Below are 20,054 nucleotides of genomic sequence, written 5' to 3' on the forward strand. Positions count from 1 at the left end.
TGAATGTTCCAGTTTACATTGGCCAAAAGAAGGACTTGTGCTAGAGATGGGAAGCGGTGGTTGAGCAGTCATAACTATCTGAAGGTTTTTTTCCAGATCAGATGTAGCAAAGGACAGATGTAAAGTGTTCAGGGACCTCTAAGCTGTCCCCCCCAGTCCAGCTGTCTGTTTTGGCTTCTGGCTCGGGTGACCAACAGAAGCCCCCAACCTACCACAGATGCCGTTTGGATTCACAAGGCTGCAGCTGCACAAAGGCAACATGGACCTCCCCCACCTCCCTCTCTGCAGTCCCACTTTAGCGGCTGGACATGATGGCCTTCTCAGTCTGAGAGTGTGCTGATGCCGCCCTGATCCTCTGTTCCCCATAGGACCCCAACTCCTCCTACCATTGTGTAAGGTCAGACTGCTGCCATTAACTCTTTATCTCACAAGGCTCTTAGAATGGCTGCTGTGATGACTGAGCCCTGGCTGATAGATCTTCTCTACGTATTAATTTGTTCATTCGTTCGTTCAAGAAATAATCATTTTTGAGCTCTTAGTATATAAGAGACATTCTGCTTGAGTACAGTGATGAATAAGGCAGATGCCAACCCTGACTCTGCACTTACCATTTTCTCAGTGGTTGACACAAAACCGGGGACACGGGCATCAGGAGTCTCCTCTTTGGAGGGCCTTACATGAGGTCACAGAACAAGTGACAAAATGGCCTTCTTCTGAGATCTGACAGGAGAGGGCAGGGCAGGGCTGAGGTAAAAACACAAGTCAGGTAAAAGCTGTTCCCAAGGAAGGACAAAGTAATTCAGTACTGACTGAGGCAGGTGAGCTCCTGAGCAGAGTCTGAGAACTGAAGCTGGGAGAGATTGGGGGCTGCAGGGGAAGGGGGTTTCAATGCAAACCTAATCTTGTCACTCACAACTGAATCTCTTCAATGGCTGCACACTGCCCTTAACTGGTCTCCAAGGCCTGCTGCCCATTGCAGACCTCCCATCTCATGCCCAACCCCAGGCCAGTCCTCTCTGTGCAAAGCTGCACCTAAAGCTCCCTGCATGGGTGTTGCTCCCCATCTCCCTCCCTCCTAGGGCCCACTGCCATACAGCCCCACCACCCCTGCAAGCTACCTGCCCCAGACTTTCTCAGGAAGACCCTCATGTCAGCTGCTTTCACCACTCTAGGGGCTTCTCATTCAGAGCCCCTATCACAGGTGTAAGCACACACCTACTGGGCACTGTCTGCAAAGACAGGGCCATGGCCATGGCAATAGGAAGCACTGAAGGGTGAGGCCTGGCACCTTAGCAAGTATGTCCCACTCAAAATGTGGAAGGGGCTGGGAGGTCTATTAGGGGACACCTGATGGCAGTATTCCAGATACTCAGCTGAAGGGGGGTTGTAGTGAAGGTGAAACCTTGTGGGATTGTGAGTTCTGCAATTCAAAGTGGTGGGCAAAGTATTTGTATCTGTGAATAGCTTTACTGATAGAATTGACCTTCAGTTTAAAACTAATTCCTACTGTAAGAGGAAAGCATGAAAAAAATAAAATTAAAAGAAACTGGTTGTCTTTACTTTCTTTGAGTAAATCTGCAACAGACTTTCCAAGTTAAAATAGGAAAATATGGACAATTCAGTAATTTAATTCGCCCATCTTTCAAATATCTCTTGAGCACCGTATTGTGTAAAGCAGTATGCTAGGCCCTTGGAATAAAGCACACTCCCTGCCCATCAGCAAAGGACAGAGAAATTAAAGAAATAAATGTTTAATTACAAATATGCTAAGTCCTACCACCTCTGAATGAAAACTGTACTGGGGTAAATAGTGCACCCCCCAAATTCCTGCCCACTTGGAACTTCAGACCTTATTTGCAGATGTCATTAGTTAAGATGAAGTCATACTGTGTTAGAGTGGGCCCTAAATCCAATGACTGGTGTCTTTATAAGAAGAGGAGAGTGCACACAGAGATTCACACAGGAGAGAATGCCACGTGGATGATGGAGGCAGAGATTGGAATGACGTATATTCAAGCCAAGGAATGCCAAGGTTTACTGGGAGTCACCAAAAGCCAGGAAGAGGCAAGGAAAGCTTCTTCTCTAGAGCCTTCAAAGGCAGCATGGTCCTGCCAACATCCTGATTTTAGACTTCTGGTCTTCAGAAGTGTGAGAGGATAAATTTCTATTGTTTTAAGCCACAAAGTTTGTGATCATTTGTTATAGCAGGCCTGGGAAACTAATGCAGAAACTAAAATGTTCAGTACATCCTAATGCTTTGTTGGAAACATACATTATGATGGTTTATTTTATGTATTAACTTGCCTAGGCTATGGGGCCACCTGTTTGGTCAAATATCAGTCTAGATGTTGATGTGAAAGTTGTTTTAGATGTGATTAACATTTTAATAAGTAGACTTTGAGTAAAACAGATTACTCTCCATAATGTGGGTGGGCCTCATCCAATCAGTTGAAGGCCTTAAGAGCAAAAACTAAGGTTCCCAGAGAAAGGAGGAATTCTATCAGCAGACTGCCTTTGGATATAACCTGTAACATCAACTCTTCCAACCTTCCAGCATGCCCTTAGGATGTCAGCTCCCAACTTCCTAAGTCAATACCTTAAAATAAATAAATCTCTATATATCTATCTACAGTCAGATGCTGCATAACAATGATTTGGTCAACTGTGGACCACATGCATGACAGTGCTCCCATAAGATTGTAATAGAGCTGAAAAATTCTTATTGTCTAGTGATGTCATAGCCATCGTAATGTAGCACAATGCATTACTCATGTTTGTGGTCATGCTAATACAAAAAAACCTACTGCACCACCAAGTGTATAAAAGTATATCACTTAAAATTATGTACCATACGTAATACTTGATAATGATAATAAATGACTATGTCAGTGGTTTATGTATTTACCACAATATACTTCATAGCATTATTTGAGTGTATTCTTTATACTTATAAAAAAAGTTTACTGTAAAACAGTATGCCAAGTTATGCTAGCAGCAGCCTTATACATCTCATGTTTACCATGTCTCTTGATTGTATCATTTTCTCTTGTGCTCAATCTAATCCCATGTTCTTTTGTTCATCATGGCCCTTAAACCTACCCAATCAACTGTTAATGTTGCTAATAAAGGCCGCATTGAGTGATTGACCTGGAAACGAAATTAAAAGTGATTAAGGACTACAAAAATAGAAAATCAGCGATGGTTACTGCTCACCAGTCAGGTATGTTCTATTCCACCGTAGCTACGATTTTGAAGAACGAGAACTAAGTGATGGAAGCTGCTAAAGGATCTTTTATTGAAAGCAAAGATACTAACAAAAATTTGAGAAGAGACTATATCAGACATGAAGAAACTTCTAATTGAAGACCAGACACAGAAGCATAACCCTCTCAGCACCATGATGATTACAACCAAAGAAAAAGTTTGCTTGCAATGTTGAAAGAAAACGCTGGACTTGACTATAACGTTTAATTTATTGCTAGCTCTGGGTGATTTAAATGATTCAAGAATTGTTATTCACTACATAACGTGAAAGTGAGTGGTGAGTTTGCGAATACTGATGTGAAGGCAGCTGAAGAACTTTTGGAAACTCTAGATAAGCTGATTGTGAAGGAAGATTACTTGCCACAGCAGATATTCAATATGGATGAAACCTCTCTATTGTATAAACAGGTGCCTGAAAGGACTTTTATCCATAAGGATGCTAAATCAATGCCGGGTTTCAAGGCTTTTAAGAACAAAGGTAACAGTCATGCTTAGGGGCAATGTTGCAGGCTACAAACTGAAACTTTTTTGTGATCTGGCACAGTGAGAACCCCAGTGCCTTCAAGCATATCAATAAGCACACATTGCCAGTACTACATGAACAATAAGAAGTCATGGATGACTCAGCTACTTTTCCAAGATGCCCTCCTGCATTGCTATGCCAGAAAAATGGAGAAGTACTGTTTGGAGAATAACGAACCTTTCAAGATTTTGTGTATTGTTGATGATGCTACGAGACATTCTTCTTTTATTGATGATCTTCATCCCAATATCAAAGCGGTGTTTCTCCCTCCAAACACCACCTTTTTGATCCAACCAATGGATCAAGGAGTTATTGCAGCTTTTGGGGCCAACTACCTGAGGAGGACATTTGCCCAGGCTGTTGCTGCAAATGAGGAAGACACTGAGAAGACACTGACACACTTCTAGAAGGATTACAATATATCTGACTGCATCAAGAAACTTGCTTGGGCTTAGGGTGATGTCACCAAGGAGTAAATAAATAGCATTTGGAAGAAAACACTCAAGAGGTTCATCCATGACTCCAGAGAATTTGCCAAGGATAAGGAGGTTGCAAAAATCAACAAGACTGTGGATAAGATAGCAAACAACTACAACCTTGGTGTGGATGAGGATGACACTGAGAAGCTCCTAGAGGTGGTTCCTGAGGAATTAACTAATGAGAAGTTACTGGAACTGGAATAGGACCACATAGTTCAAGGAGAGGCAAGAGAAAAGGAAACTGTAGGAGAAGAAAAAGAAGAAGAACCCCAAGAAAATTCACAGAGAAGGGTTTAGCAAAAGCTTTTGCAAGCCTCAACAAGCTCCTTAAAAAATGTGAAAACATAGACCCCAACGCTGAAAGACTTTTATTAATAGAGAGGAATGTTCATGGTGCATTATCTGCTTACAAGCAAATCCATGACAAAAAAAGAGAAACATATCAAGAAAACCACCCACCATGGACATATTTCTGAAAAAAGTGACACCTCCTCAAAAAGAACCTCAGGCAGGTCCTTCAGGACGTATTCCAGAAGAAGGCATTGTTATCATAGGTGATGGCAGCTCCATGCATATTGCCCCTGAAGACCTCCCAGTGGGACAAGACATGGATGTGGAAGACACTGATATTGATGATCCTGACCCTGTGCAGGCCTAAACTAATGTGTGTGTTTGTGTTTTAGTTTTTAACAACAAATTTTACAAAGAAAAAAAAATTTTTTAAAATAGAAAAACCTTATAGAATAAGTATATAAAGGAAGAAAATATTTTTGTAAAGCTGTACAATGTGGTTTGGTTTAAGCTAAGTGTTATTACAAAAGAGTCAAAAGTTTAAAAAAATTAAAAGTTTATAAAGTTAAAAAGTTATATTAAGCTAAAATTAATTCATAATTGAAAAATGAAAATTTTTTTATAAATTTAGTGTAGCCTAAGTGTATAGTGTTTACAGAGTCTACAGTAGTGTACAGTAAGTCCTAGGCCTTCACTTTCACTTGCACTCACTCACTGACTCACCAGAGCAACTTCCTCCAAGCTCCATCATGGTAAGTGCCCCGTACAGGTGTACCATTTTTCTTTTATACTCTATTTTTACTGTACCTTTCCTATGTTGAGATATGTTTAGATACACAAATGCTTACCACTGTGCTACAGTTACCTAGAGTATTCAGTACAGTAATATGCTTCACAGGTTTGTAGCCTGGGGGTAATAAGCATACGATATAGCCTAGGTATGTAACAGGCTATACCATCTAGGTTTGTGTAAGTACACTTTATAATGTTCCCACAATGACAAAATTGCCTAACGATGCATTTTTCAGAACATATCCCACTGTTAAGCGACACATGACTATATACCTATCCATACACATACACATGTACATCCTATTGATTCTGTTCCTCTGGAGAAAAAATATATATATATATGCCTCTATTTTTAATATACTAAGTTTGCAAATCCCTTAGGGATGCTGATGAGTGTAAATATCATCATGTGCACATAACATGGACTAGTCACTATGAAACGATATTGCCATTAAAGGGTTGAGTTATAATCAGATCTTTTTTTAGATTACCTTAGTTGTGAATTTTTTTTGACAAATTTTTAGTCAAGTTGAACTCTCAACTACTGAAAATGACTAGTTGATGTTTGTAACAATAATATACTACTTGCAAAAGGGAGGAAGAAGTGGCTACTGGATGGAAGTGTGTATGGGTGCTTATCAAGCTAGTTCATGGGTACTTCTTACACTCCTTTATTCTACCACACTAGATAACTGTTCTCAGAGAAATGTCCAGGAGAAGGTCAAGCCTGAGAAAGCACCCTGGAGGAACTTGTAACAGCATCATTTAAACCAAGGGTCTCTAGGGCTAGGAATTCATGCCCACCAATCCCAGTTTCTCTCTTTACCAGCTGCATATTCCCCATTCACCTAGACACACCAAAATTTATATGTCACACCATTTACAAAAGGATCACGAAGCATAGAACAGAAACTACACTCTCCTAAAATGCCTCAAAAATTTGTTTTTATGTATGGAACTTCTAACTTTGAAATAATAGTTTGTACTCATTGGGAAAAAATGACTGTTAGGGCAATTGAGTGAAATAAGTCAGATAGAGAAAGACAAATACTGCGTCTATCACTTACACGTAGAGTCTAAAGAAAGCAGTCAACTGGTAGTGGAAAAGTGGTTTCCATGGGCTAGAAGTGGGGGAAATAGAGACAGGTGGGTAAAAAGATACAAACTTTCAGCTATAAGATGAATAAGTTCTCAGGTGACTATAGTTAATAACACTGTATTGTATAATTGAAATTTGCTAAGAGTAGAATTTAAAGAAAAAAAGATAAATATGTAAGGTAATGGATGTATTAATTAACTAGATGGGGGAAATTCTTTCAGAATACAAGCCACCACAATGTACATTTAAATATCTTATAATTGTATTTGATAACTTTACCTCAATAAAACAGAAATTTAAGAAAAAGAAAATTAAATGATGATAAATTACAGATATTCTTAACATTGGTGTCAGCATCCCTTGCTTATGTCAGAAGAAGGAAGAACTGTAGTTCCTTTCATGTTGCAGGCCATCCAAGACAATCTTGCTGCACATCAGATGACTCATTGATTTCACTAATTCCCTCTGTCAGTAAATGTTTACAAAATAAGAGGATGACAAAGACACTTGCATCAAGAACATTGCTATTACTCTAGGGCTCTGCACTGTTCCATCTCTAGAGGCCCTATTGTATGTGGGCAGAAGATTCTGATCTTGCCTGTGTGTTGAAATCTATGGAGAGAGTGGGAAAGCCTTCTAGAGATGACTCCCATTTTAGAATCTCCTGCTTTCACAGGTAAGGAAACGGAGGACTATTGACACACTGACTTATCCAAGAGCACAGCAAAGTGGTGGTGGGGAGTCTATGGGAGAGTCTTGAATAAAGGACCCTCCAAAAGAAATGCTCACATTCTAATCCCAGGAACCTGTGAATATTACCTTATATGGCAAAAGATGTGATTAAGTTAAGGACATTAAGAAGAGGAATTTACCCTGGATTATTTAGGGGGTCTTAAATGCAATCACATGTACCTTCATAAGACAAACATACAGGACAGTTCATGTGGCCTCTGAAACAGAGATTGGAGTGATACTGCCACGAGGCCAGGAATGCCAGCAGCCACCAGAAGCTTCAAGAAGCAAGGAAAATATTCTTTCCTAGGGTCCCCAGAGGGGGTATGGTTCTGCTGGATTGCAGTCTTCTGGCCTCCAGAAAGACAAGAGACTAAATTTCTGTTGTGTTAAGGCACCCAGTTTGTGGCAATATGTTAAGCAGCCACAGGAAACTAATTCAGTCTTTGGCCTCTTCATCCTCCAGCATCCTTTCTTTTGCTCCACCTGCTCAGATGTCAGCCCTGAGCATAAATTATGAGATGTCCCTTTCATAGCCTCACCATTGCTAAAAAAAAAACCCAAGTATGCAGGCAGTGGAGCTTCAGGCCTCTGTGCACAATCCTGGGCACAAACGCACTTGGAATGCCCACTGAGAGCCAAGCACTCTCTGAGTGCAAGGCACACTTTCTCTGACTTAATCCTTGAACAGTGCTGAGAGGTAAACACTGTTACTCACCCTGCTTCTCAGAGGGGCAATTGCAATGCAGTGAGAGTGGGTCAGGGGCCAAAGTGACATGCCAGTGGGCAGCAGCACTAAGTCGGCTCCAGAGCCTGCTTTCCTCACTCAAACTCCACAACCTCTTGAGGTAAAAATCTTCCTCTGAATCTTATCTATTATTGCAATACTTTGGGGAATGACCCATTTTAGATCTTGTCCAATGAAAATAAAGCCCAGAGTGCTTAATGAATGCTACAGACATACTTTCCCATCATAATCACTGCTGAGATGAAATTCACCAGCCAACTTGCCTTAGAAACACTACACACAACAGCCAACAAATCCAAGGTTGAGCCAATGTAAGATTTAGCCAAAGTAGACAAACATGAGAAATCCCCTTTTCAATCAGGAATATTTACCCTGGAGGAGGTCCAACATGGTGGCTTAGGAAGAGCCTGAGCTCACCTCCTTCCAGGACACATCAAATCTGCACCTACATATTTCCCTTTGAACAAGATCTGAAAACTAAATGAACTGCTCTCCACACAAAAGGATAAAAAGGACCATATCAAGATGGGTAGGAGAGGCAGAGACACAGTCTTGCAAAAAAACCCACACCTGCTGCAATGACACATTAGGGAGAGATCTCACCAAAGGGGCACTTCTCCAGGAGGCGTGAGGGGCTGGTGTCTCACACAGGGCATCCCAACCCTGGAATCTATACTGGAGAGACAAGCCCCCAAAACATCTGGCTTAGAAAACCAGTGGGGCTGACATGACCCAAAGTACTAAAGGAAACTGAGACTCCCCCCTTAAAGGCTTCACATGCAGTCTCATTCACCCTGAGATTCAACAAAAAAAACCCAGCAGTTTGAAGATAGCCTAGACTATATGTGAAGGAAATTCATTTACTAATCTAAAAACATTGGCTGGAGGAGCTGGAGGATAGGTGAAACACCCCCAAGACAGAGGCGCTGGTGGATTCCATTATTGTAACCCCAACCTAACCTGATGGCACAGGCAGGCAAGCCCAGATGTGGCACCCTCCAACACCCTGCTAAGGCAGGTGAGGACCAGTGGTCGGCAGTATCTCTTGGTCTTGCTGAAGCTGGAGAGCATCCAGCTGCAGCACCATTTTCTTCTTGGCTTGGGTGGGTGAGGGTGAATGGTGACAGCATTCTCCCACTCCCTAGCCAAAGCCTTCAATCACAGGCATTGCAAAACTCCCCTGCCCCATGGCTGGGGCTGCCAAGCACAGGAAGTCATGTTATTCTCCCACTCCCAGCCTAAAACTGGCATGCATGCACAACCAGGGCAATCTCCAGCTGCCTTGCTAAAGCCAACAGGCATGCACAATCCACACAGGGCACACTCCTTGATTACGAGGCCTGGTGGCCAAGGGTACCAGCATTCCTGAGCTCCAAGGGACTGTAGCAATCAGAAAGACAGGCCACCATGCCTGGCACTGCACAGAGAGCAGACTAAAACAGAACCCCCATTTTCCTATTATAAAGATCTGTTTACTTAGCCTGGAGCTTCAGCCTGAGGAACAGACCAGGCTTCAGGTTGCCAACACATCTAGAGGCTAAGGAGGTGATCCTAGGGAACATAATATAAAAATTAATAGAGGAAACCTCAACTAAAATTGGAGCTGGGAAGTCAGATGGAAGGAGCTCTCACATCCTACCACTCATTGTCGATTATCCCACACTGGAAGAGACATATCTTGCATCCCCAACAGGAAGTTGCCTATTATTTCACTACTCCAACAGAAGGAAGGAAGATTTTATTCTTGTCCAGCAACAAGCCCAGCCAATTGGAAAATGTTGCAGCTCAGCCAAAGAGGAGCCATTGCCCTCTGAACTTTTACTTTTCTGCAATAAACTTTCATTTAGAACAGCACCTCCAAACTCCTTTGCTCTCTGGATTTACCTGTGGTTCACCGTAGTTTGCATGGCCTGAATTGCAAGTCCTTTACTATCCCTGAATAAACTCATTTTGCTGATAAAATAACTAGCCATTTTATGTTAAAGTTGACAGTAAGCAGAAAGAAACCATTCTTGCATACCTCCTTAGCCTCACCACGGCTCAATGAAACTTCCCAGAAAGGAGCTCATACACTCATCTGGAGCACCGATTTTCACAACTGTCACTCAGGGACACCTCCAGATCTCCTGGTCTAGAGGCAAACAGGGATTATGATCGTAATCCCACAGAACTGTATATATTTGCATACTTGAAAAGCTGCTGCCTGAGGATCTGGCTTCCAATTAGCCTGAAAATAGGTGCTAAATGAGATTCTTCTCCTTGGAACACTGACAGATCTTGGTACACCCTAAACAATGGGGGCATATGGACAATAAGTCAGCTGGTTTAGACAATCACAAAGGTACAAGAGACAGTCAAGAGCTAGGGCAAAGGTGAATGAAAAAGATCATCACCTACATGCGGCCACTCCTTCAAAACTGAGAGAGGTAGCTGTTTCACCTAATACATAGAAACAAACACAGAGAATCAAGCAAAATAAGGAAACAAAGAAATACGTTCCAAACAAAAGAATAAAACAAAATCTCAGAAAAAGACCTAAATGGTGCAGAGATAAGTAATCCACCTGATAAAGAATTCAAAGTGATGGTCATAAAGATGCTCACCAAACTCAGGAGAAGAATGGATGAACATAGTGAGAACTTCAACAAAGAGATAGAAAACTTAAGAAAGTACCAAACAGAAGTCACAGAGTTGAAAAATGCAATAACTGAATTGAAAATACACTAGAGGAGTTCAACAGCAGACTGCATGAAGCAGAAGAACGGATCGCTGAGTTGGAAGATAAACCAATGGAGCTTATCCAGATAGAGCAGCAAAAAGAAAAAAGAACTTTAAAAAAATGAAGATAACTTAAGGGACCTTTGAGACAATACCAAGTGGAATAACATTTGCATTATAGGGGTCCCAGAAGGAGAAGAGAGAGAGAGACAGGGGCAGAAAGCTTATTTGAAAAAATAATGGCTGTAAACTTCCTTAACCTATGGAAGGAAACAGACATCCAGGTCCAGGAAGCTCAGAGAGTTCCAAATAAGATGAACCCAGAGTTTCACACTAAGATACATTATAATTAAAACATCAAAAGGTAAAGATATAGAGAGAATCTTGAAAGCAGGAAGAGAAAAACAAATTGTTGCCTACCAGAGAAACCCAATAAGGCTATCAGCGGATTTCTCAGCAGAAACTTTGCAGGCCAGAAGGGAGTGGCATGACATATTCAAAGTGCTTAAAGAAAAAACTTCCAACCAAGAATACTCTACCTGACAAGGCTATCATTCAGAATTGAAGGAGAGATAAAGAGAGTCCCTGATAAGGAAAAACTAAAGAAGTTCATCACCACTAAACTAGCCTTACAGGAAATGTTAAAGGTATTTCTTTAAGCTGAAAAGAAACAGCACTAATTAATAACAAGAAAACATACTAAAGTAAAAACCTCACTGGAAAAGGGAAATATAGTGAAGGTAGTGGATTAGTCACTTATTAAGCTACTAAGAGGATTAAAAGAAAAAGTAGGAAAATTAACTAAAACTAAAATAATTAATTAAGGGATACATAAAATAAAAAGATGTAAAAAGTGACATTAAAAACATAAAATGTTGGGCCAGCCCCAGTGGTCTAGTGGTTAAGTTCAGCATGCTCCACTTTGGTGGCCTGGGTTTGGTTCCTGGGCACAGACCTACACCACTCATAGTGGCCATGCTGTGGCAGTGGTCCACATAAAAATTAGAGGGAGAGTGGTAATGGATGTTAGCTCAGGGTAAATCTTCCTCAGCAAAAAGAAGATTGGCAACAGATGTTAGCTTAGGGTGAATCTTCCTCAGCAAAAAAAAAAAAAAAAAAAAAATGGGAGAGTAAAAATTGAGAGTTTTGGAATATGTTCAAATTAATTTGCTATCATCTTAAAATAGACTGTTCTATATATAGGAAGATAGATGGGAACCATACATTAACCACAAAGCAAAACTTATAGTAAATACATAAAATAAAATGAGAAAGGAATCTAAACATAACACTAAAGAAAGTCATCAAACCACAAGGGAAGAGAGAAAAAAAAGGAACAGAGAGGAACTACAGAAACAGCCAGAAAACAATTAACAAAATGGCAATAACTACACACTTATCAATAATAACTTTAAATGTAAGTGGATTAAATTCTCCAGTCAAAACACAGACAGTGGCTGAACAGATTTAAGAACAAGACACATATATATACTGCCCACAAGAGACTCACTTAAGATATAAGGACACACACAGACTGAAAGCGAAGAGATGGAAAAAGAAATTCCATGCAAATGGAAATGAAAAGAAAGCTGCTGTAGCTGTACTCATATCAAGCAGAAAAGACTTTAAAACAAAGACTGTAATAAAAAGACAAAGAGGGGCACTACATAATGATAAAGGGGTCAATCCAACAAGAAGATATAAAATTTATAAATACAGATGTACCCAACATAGGAGCACCAAAATATATAAAGCAATATTAATGGACCTAAAAGGAGAAATTGAAAGCAACACATTAATAGTAGAGGATTTTAACACCCCACTTACATCAATGTATAGATCTAAGAAGACTTAATAGATATATACAGAACATTCCATCCAAAAGCAGCAGAATATACATTCTTCTGAAGTAGACATGGAACATTCTCCAAGATAGATCACATGTTAGGCCACAGAAGAGATTCAATAAATATCAAGTATCTTTTCCAACCACAGTGTTATGAAACTAGAAATTAATGACAAGAAGAAAACTGGAAAAATACAAATACGTGGAGATTAAACAACATGTTACTAAACAACTACCGGGCCATAGAAGAAACCAAAGGAGAAATTTAAAAATATCTAGAGATAAATGAAAACAGAAATATGACATACCAAAATCTATAAGATGTGGCAAAAGTGATTCTAAGAGGGAAGTTAGTAGCAAAGCAGGCCTACCTCAAGAAACAAGAGAAATCTCAAATAAACAATTTAACTCTATGCCTAAGGAAACTAGAAAAAGAAGAACAAACAAAGTCCAAAGTTAGTAGAAGGAAGAAAATAATAAATATCAGAGTGGAAATAAATGAAGTACAGACTAAAAGGACAGTAGAAAAGATCAATAAAACTAAGAGCTGGTTCTTAGAAAAGATTAACAAAATTGACAAACCTTTAGCTAGACTCAACAAGAAAAAAAGAGGGCTCAAATAAATAAAATTGTAAATAAAAGAGAAGTTACAACTGACACCACAGAAATACAAAGAATCATAAGAAAATACTATGAGCAATTATATGCCAACAAATTGGACAACTTAGAAGGAACAGATAAATTTCTAGAAATTTACAATCTTTCAAGAATAAATCATGGATAAATAGAAAATCTGAATAGACCTATTACTAGTAAGGAGACTGAATCAGTGATCAAAAACTTCCTGACAAAAAAAATTCCGGGACCAGATGACTTCACTGGTAAATTCTACAAAACGTTCAAAGATTTAATACATATTCTTCTCAAACTTCTCTAAAAAAATGAAGAGGAAGGAAAGCTTCCAACTCATTTTATGAGGCCGGCATTACCCTGATATCAAAACCATACAAAGACACCACCAAAAAAAGAAAATTATAGGTCAGTATCCCTGGTGAATATAGATGCAAAATCCCCAACAAAATATTAGCAAATCAGATGCAGCAATATATTAAAATGATCATACACCATGATCAAGTGGGACTTATTCTGGCATGCAAGGACAGTTCAACATCTGCAAATCAACCAGCATGTACACCACATTAACAAAATGAAAGACAAAAATCATATGATCATCTCAATAGATCCAGTAAAAGCTTTTGACAAAATTCAACATCCTTTTTGATAAAAACTGTCAATGAAGTGGGTATAGAGGGAATGAACCTCAATATAATAACGGCCATATATGACAAACTGACAGCTAGTCTCATACATAATGGTGAAAAACTGAAAGCTTTTCCTCTAAGATCAAGAACAAAGGATGACCGCTCTCCCCACTTTTACTCAACATAGTATTGGAAGTTCTAGATACAGCAATTAAGCAAGAAAAAGAAATAAAAGGCATACAAATTGGACAGGAAGAAGTAAAACTGTCCCTATTTGCAGATGACATGATACTATATATGAAAAACCCTAAAGACTCCCCCAAAATACTGTTAGAACTAATCAATGAATTCAGTAATGTTGCAGGATACAAAATCAATATACAAAAATATGTTGCATTTCTATACATTAACAAACTATGAGAAAGAAAAATCAAGAAAACAATCCCATTTACAACTGTATCAATAAAAATACAATACCTAGGAATAAATTTAACCAAGAAGGTGAAAGACCTGTACACTGAAAACCATAAGACATTAAGGAAAGGAATTAAATATGACACAAAAATGGGAAGATATTCTATGCTTATGCATTGGAAGAATTAATATTGCTTAAATGGCTATACTACCCAAAGCGATCTACAAATTCCATGAAATCTCTATTAAAATTCCAATGGCATTTTCCACAAAACCTGAACAAATAATTCTGAAATTTGTATCTAACCACAGAAGACTCCAAATAGCCAAAACAATCTTGAAAAAAAAGAACAAAGCTGGAGGCATCATGGTCCCTGACTTCAAATTATACTGCAAAACTATAGTAATCAAAACAGTATGGTATTGGCATAAAAACAGACACATAGATCAAGGGAACAGAATAGAAAACCCAGAAATAAACCCAAGCATATATGGTCAATTAATTTACAACAAAGGAGCCAAAAACATACACTGGGAAAATGACAGTCTCTTCAATAAATGGTGTTGGGAAAACAGGACAGCTACATACAAAAGAATGAAACTGGACCACTATTTTACACCATATACAAAAATTAAATCAAAATGGATTACAGACTTGAATATAAGACCTAAAACCATAAAAATTCTAGAAGAAAACATAGGTGGTAAGCTCCTTGACATCAGTCTTAGTGATGTTTTTTTCTGGATCTGACTCCAAAGGCAAGGGAAACAAAATAAAAAATAAACAAATGAGACTACATCAAACTAAAAAGCTTCTGCACAGTGAAGGAAACCACCACCAAGACAAAAAGAAAATCTACCAATTGACAGAACACATTTGCAAATGATATATTCAATAAGGAGTTAATATCAAAAATATATAAAGAATTCATACAACTCAATAACAAAAAATAATCTGATTGAAAAATGAGCAGAGGATCTGAATACACATTTTTCCAAAGAAGACGTACAGATAGGTTATGCGCAACATCACTAATCATAAGGAAAAGGCAAATCAAAACCACAATGAGATATCACCTTACACTTATCAGAATGGCTATTATCAAAAAGACAAGAAATAACAAGTGTTGGTGAGGCACAAGGGAACCCTCATGCACTGTTGGTGGGAATGCAAACTGGTGCAGCCACTATGGAAAACAGCGTGGAGGTTCCACAAAAAATTAAAAAGAGCTATCATATGATCCAGAAATTCCATTACTAGGTATCTATATGAAGGAAATAAAAGCACTAATTCAAAAAGATATATTTACCCATATGTTCATTGCAGTATTATTTACAATAGCCAAGATATGTAAACAACCTAAGTGTCTGTTAATGGATGAATGGATAAAGAAGATGTGGTATATATATATACCATGGAGTACTACTCAGCCATAAAAAAGAATGAAACCTTGCCATTCGCAACAACATCAGTGGACCTCGAAGGTATTACTCTAAGTGAAATAAGTCAGACAAAGAAAGACAAATACTGCATGATTTCATTCACATGTGGAGTCTAAAAAAACAAAACAAAAAACAAAACCAAGCAAAGCTCATAGACACATAGAACAAATTGGTGGTTGCCCTAGGGGCAGGGCGTTGGTGGGGTGAAATGGGTGAAGGGCATTAAGAAGTACAAACTTCCAGTTATAAAATAAGTTATGAGGACGTAACATACAGCATCGGGAATATAGACAATAATATTGTATTAACTTTGCAAGGTGACAGATGGTAAACAGACTTATTGTGTGAACCATGTCACAATGTATACAAACGTTGAATCATCATGTTGTACAACTGAATCTAATACAATGTTGTATGTCAATTATACCTCAATACAAGAAAGAAAGAATATTTTCCTGCAATTTTTCATTATAAATTGTGCCTCTGATGTGCCATTGTTCCCTGACTGGCCGTCCTGTGGCATCAGCAGGAAAACCAGGCAGAGGTGTCTGCAGATAGATTCTGCCCACCAACAGGAAGATGGAGTCTCAAGCTTTGTGTTTAAGAGTTGGGTTAGGACAGATCTTAGATGAAATTATATGGCTAGTGAAAAACGTAATTTTGGGAATTCCTTCTTGAGAAAAATGTCAAATTTTAAATGCTATATTGTACTAAGGAAGTATCTTGTATTGTATTTGGGCATCTATCCAAAAATTGAAAATTGGGGCCAGCCTGTTGGTGTAGTGGTTAAGTTCACATGCTCAACTTCAGTGGCCCAGGGTTTGTAGGTTCAGATCCCGGGCGTGGACTTAGCACCACTTTTCAAGCCATGATGTGGTGGCATCCCATATAAAATAGAGGAAGATTGGCACAGATGTTAGCTCATCAACAATCTTCCTCAAGCAACAAGAGGAAGATTGGCAACAGATGTTGTTCAGGGCCAATCTTCCTCACAAAAATAAATAAATAAATAAAAATTTAAAAATTTCTAGCTCATTAAGCCTAATTTTTTTAAAAACTGCTACTTGAAAAATGTGCTTAAATATGAGTTAGGCTAGGATACATTTTATTTGAAATTATAATTTCTTAGTGAAAAATTTAATCTTGTCTGCACTGAGGCATTTCACTATCTCTGCTCCCTGGAAAATGAAGCAAAAGGAGAATGAGGCCCCACATGAACATGCTGAGGTCTGCACCATCCAGCAGGACTCTCAGAATGTGAAGGCAGAAGAAGTGCTTCTGGTATCTGGAAGGCTGAAGACAAGATCCCTGTCTATGCTTCCCCCTCGCCACTGCACAGCTAGCAGGGCTCAGGCCAGACCCTGGCACAACTCTCCCACCATGGGAAGATCACCAGCAGGGCTGGGACAGGGGGCTTGTAGTTGAGAGAAGGGCATGGATATCAGAGTGGCTGAAGTTCGACTCTGCTGCTCAGGGCAGTGCGACCTTCCACTGCAAGTCGTTACAAGCACTCAAAGATATGTCTGATTGAAAGTTTTCAAAAAGCTTTTATAAATCTTATTTCTTTGCCTCCCTCAAATCCATGCTAAGTAGGTAGGAGATGAGCTAAGATAATTAATATATCTATTTTGCTGATGAAGGAATGGAGAATTCAGAGAGATTAAATGGTTCCCCAAGTTCACAAAGTGAGGATAAAATATACACTGAGAGTTTACCACTCTCTGATTCTCAATGACAGGACTATTGCATTAGTTTCCAATTGCTGCTGTAACAAATTACCACAAACTTAGTGACTTAAAACAACACATATTTATCCCCTTAAGTTTTGGAGTTCAGAAGACCAAAATGGGTCTCACTGGGCTTAAATCCAGGTTTCAGCAGGGCTGAGTTCCTTTTTGGAGGTTCTAGGGCAGAATCTTTTCTTTGCCTTTTACACTTTCTAAAAGTCACCATATTCCTTGACTCACGTTCCCTTCCTCATCCTCAAAGCTAGCAGCCTAGCATCTTAAAATTTCACTCTGACTCTAACATCCTCTTCTGCCTGCCCTTTCTACTTTAAAAGACCCCTATAGTTACATTGGATCCAACTGGAAAGTTCAGAGTAATGTCTTTATCTTAAGGTCAGCTGATTAGAACTTTAATTCTATTACTTTAATCTGCAAATTTAATTCCCCTCTGTCATGTAACATATTTCTGGATTCTGGAGATTAAGATATGTATGACTTTGGGTCCATTATTTTGCCTACCACAGCTATTAAAGAATTCACTTCAATAAGCAGGAAATTGACCCAAAGGAAGGAAAGGAATGAAAACAGTAATAATGAGCAAAGGATTTCACTAAGCATCTTGATAAATATTGACTAAAACATAAATATAAAAATAATGGCAAAGTAAAACAAGCTATTGGAGTTGAAAGACTACCAGAAGACATGGAAGATGGAAAGAAATTCTCAGATTAAATTTTTCCAATATTCTGTGTCAATAGGGAGAATAATAGAGATATTAACTTTAGACTTTGTTAACTGTAATACATATGTTACTCTTGTAACACTAAAAAAATGTAGACAAAATGATGCAACTTATTTCCACTGGCAAAGGCAAAGATACAAAGGAAACAATTCATCTGCTGAAAGCAAAAATAGAGAAAAAGAAAAGTGGATAACACATACTAGGTGAAATATAAAAAATGATCTAGTAGTGAGAGAGCTGCCAAGATGATGGCATAGGCAGACTGTACTCACCTCCTCCAATGGACAAAACACATTTACAACTACTCTGGGAACAATTACCCCTGAGAGAGAACTGAAAACTGGATAAAAAGGACCCCTGAAACATGGAACAGTCCTGACTGAGGTGTAAGAGGTAGAAATTCCTTTCTGGAGAGAAAAAAAGCCACAGCATTTCATGGCCACCCAGGAGCAATCCTAAGGCAAGCAGCCTTCCCTGGAGGAGAGGGGGAACCTGAGAAAGGGAGTGTTACTATTATAAGTGTCCTTTGAACTCACCACAACTGTGAAGAGTCTCATAATATCTGGCTTTGCTGGCTACCAACAACAACAGGGAATACCCCCAGAAAAGCTATTGGACATAAGGGAAAAAAGCTGGCTCTTAAAGGGCCCATGCACCAATCCACCCATTTTGGAAAGCAACCTAAAATCACCAGAAAGAAAGGTGCACAGTCCTTTGGTGAAATGAGACTCACCTGATATACTCTGGGTGCATCTCAGTGAAAGGTGAGACCACTCCAGGGACTGAGACATTGGCAGCAGCCATTATTTTGACCTAGTACAGGTATGCTGACACAGACACAGGCAGACAGAATTGAAGTTCATCTCTTGGCCTGTTAGCCCAGAGTCTGCCCCACCCACTAGAGCACTGATTTGATCCAGCTCAGCCAGGGCAGGCAGCCCCCTGTTGAGACTGGCCCCACCTAACAGCAAGCCCTCAGGCAACTGTGGACCCGCATAGGCTGGGTGCCTGGATCCTCTGCAGCCCAGTGAACGTGTCCACCTCTGTGGGGCAGGGCATGTGCAAGGAGCAGGTGAAGTGTGTAGGGCTTTGGTGGAATGCATGTGGCATCTGCAGTGGGGCAACCAGGTCTGCTTCAAGGGGTCAGGGCAAACACAGAGGACAGGACTGTGTTGATGATGTGTGTGACCCTGTGGGTGGCGTGGCTTGTCAGCTGCAGAAGACTTGTGCTTCTGAAACAGCCACCTAGAGGATCAGCATCACCTTCTAAAGCCTGAAACAATTGGGTGCTCCCATACCTGGGGCCAGGCCCACTCAGCTGCAATCCTGAGAGAGCTAACAAGAACCTTGCAGGATAGAGGCCTACAGCAATTATAAGCCCCAGAGCCTAGAAACAAGCCATGTTGGGGACCTACTCACTTAACAGAAAAACTGCAACAGGAATGTGCTATTAGACCTTGCAGCCAACTGTGCTAAGGCGCCCCACACCCAATAAAGTAACTGAAGAATCCATAGCAGCAACACGCAGTTGAGCATTACAACCAGCCATCCAGGGGACACCCAGAGTCACTGGGTACCTGCAACAAGAACAACCCTGCCACAACAGAAGGACACAGGTAGCCCACACAGGGGACACTTCTGGAAACTCTGGAACTGGTGAGGAGAGGGAAACATACCACTGGGCCTCATAAGGCTTCTCTTACATAAGGGCCCCTCTCCAAGATCAGGAGACATAACTGACCCACCTAATACATAGATATAAACACAGAGAAAGAGGCAAATGAGGAGGCAAAGGAATACATTCCAGGTAAGGGACGAGGAAAAACTGCAGAAAAAGAACTAAATGAAACAGAAATAAACAATCCACCTGACAAAGAGTTCAAAGAAATAGTTGTTAGGATGCACACTGATCTTGAGAGAAGAAAGGATGAACTCAGTGAGAACCTCAACAAAGAATTGGAAAATATAAAAAGA

The 20,054-nt window shown here is 39.7% G+C and overlaps 1 long non-coding RNA gene across 7 annotated transcripts in view; it reads right to left on the reverse strand.

Moving 5' to 3' along the window:
- LOC103558111 (uncharacterized) overlaps positions 1-20,054 on the reverse strand; it is a 167,707-nt gene that overhangs the window by 59,196 nt on the left and 88,457 nt on the right. The window lies entirely within an intron of this gene.

Source organism: Equus przewalskii, chromosome 8 (assembly GCF_037783145.1).
Source record: "Equus przewalskii isolate Varuska chromosome 8, EquPr2, whole genome shotgun sequence".
Lineage (NCBI taxonomy): Eukaryota > Metazoa > Chordata > Mammalia > Perissodactyla > Equidae > Equus > Equus przewalskii.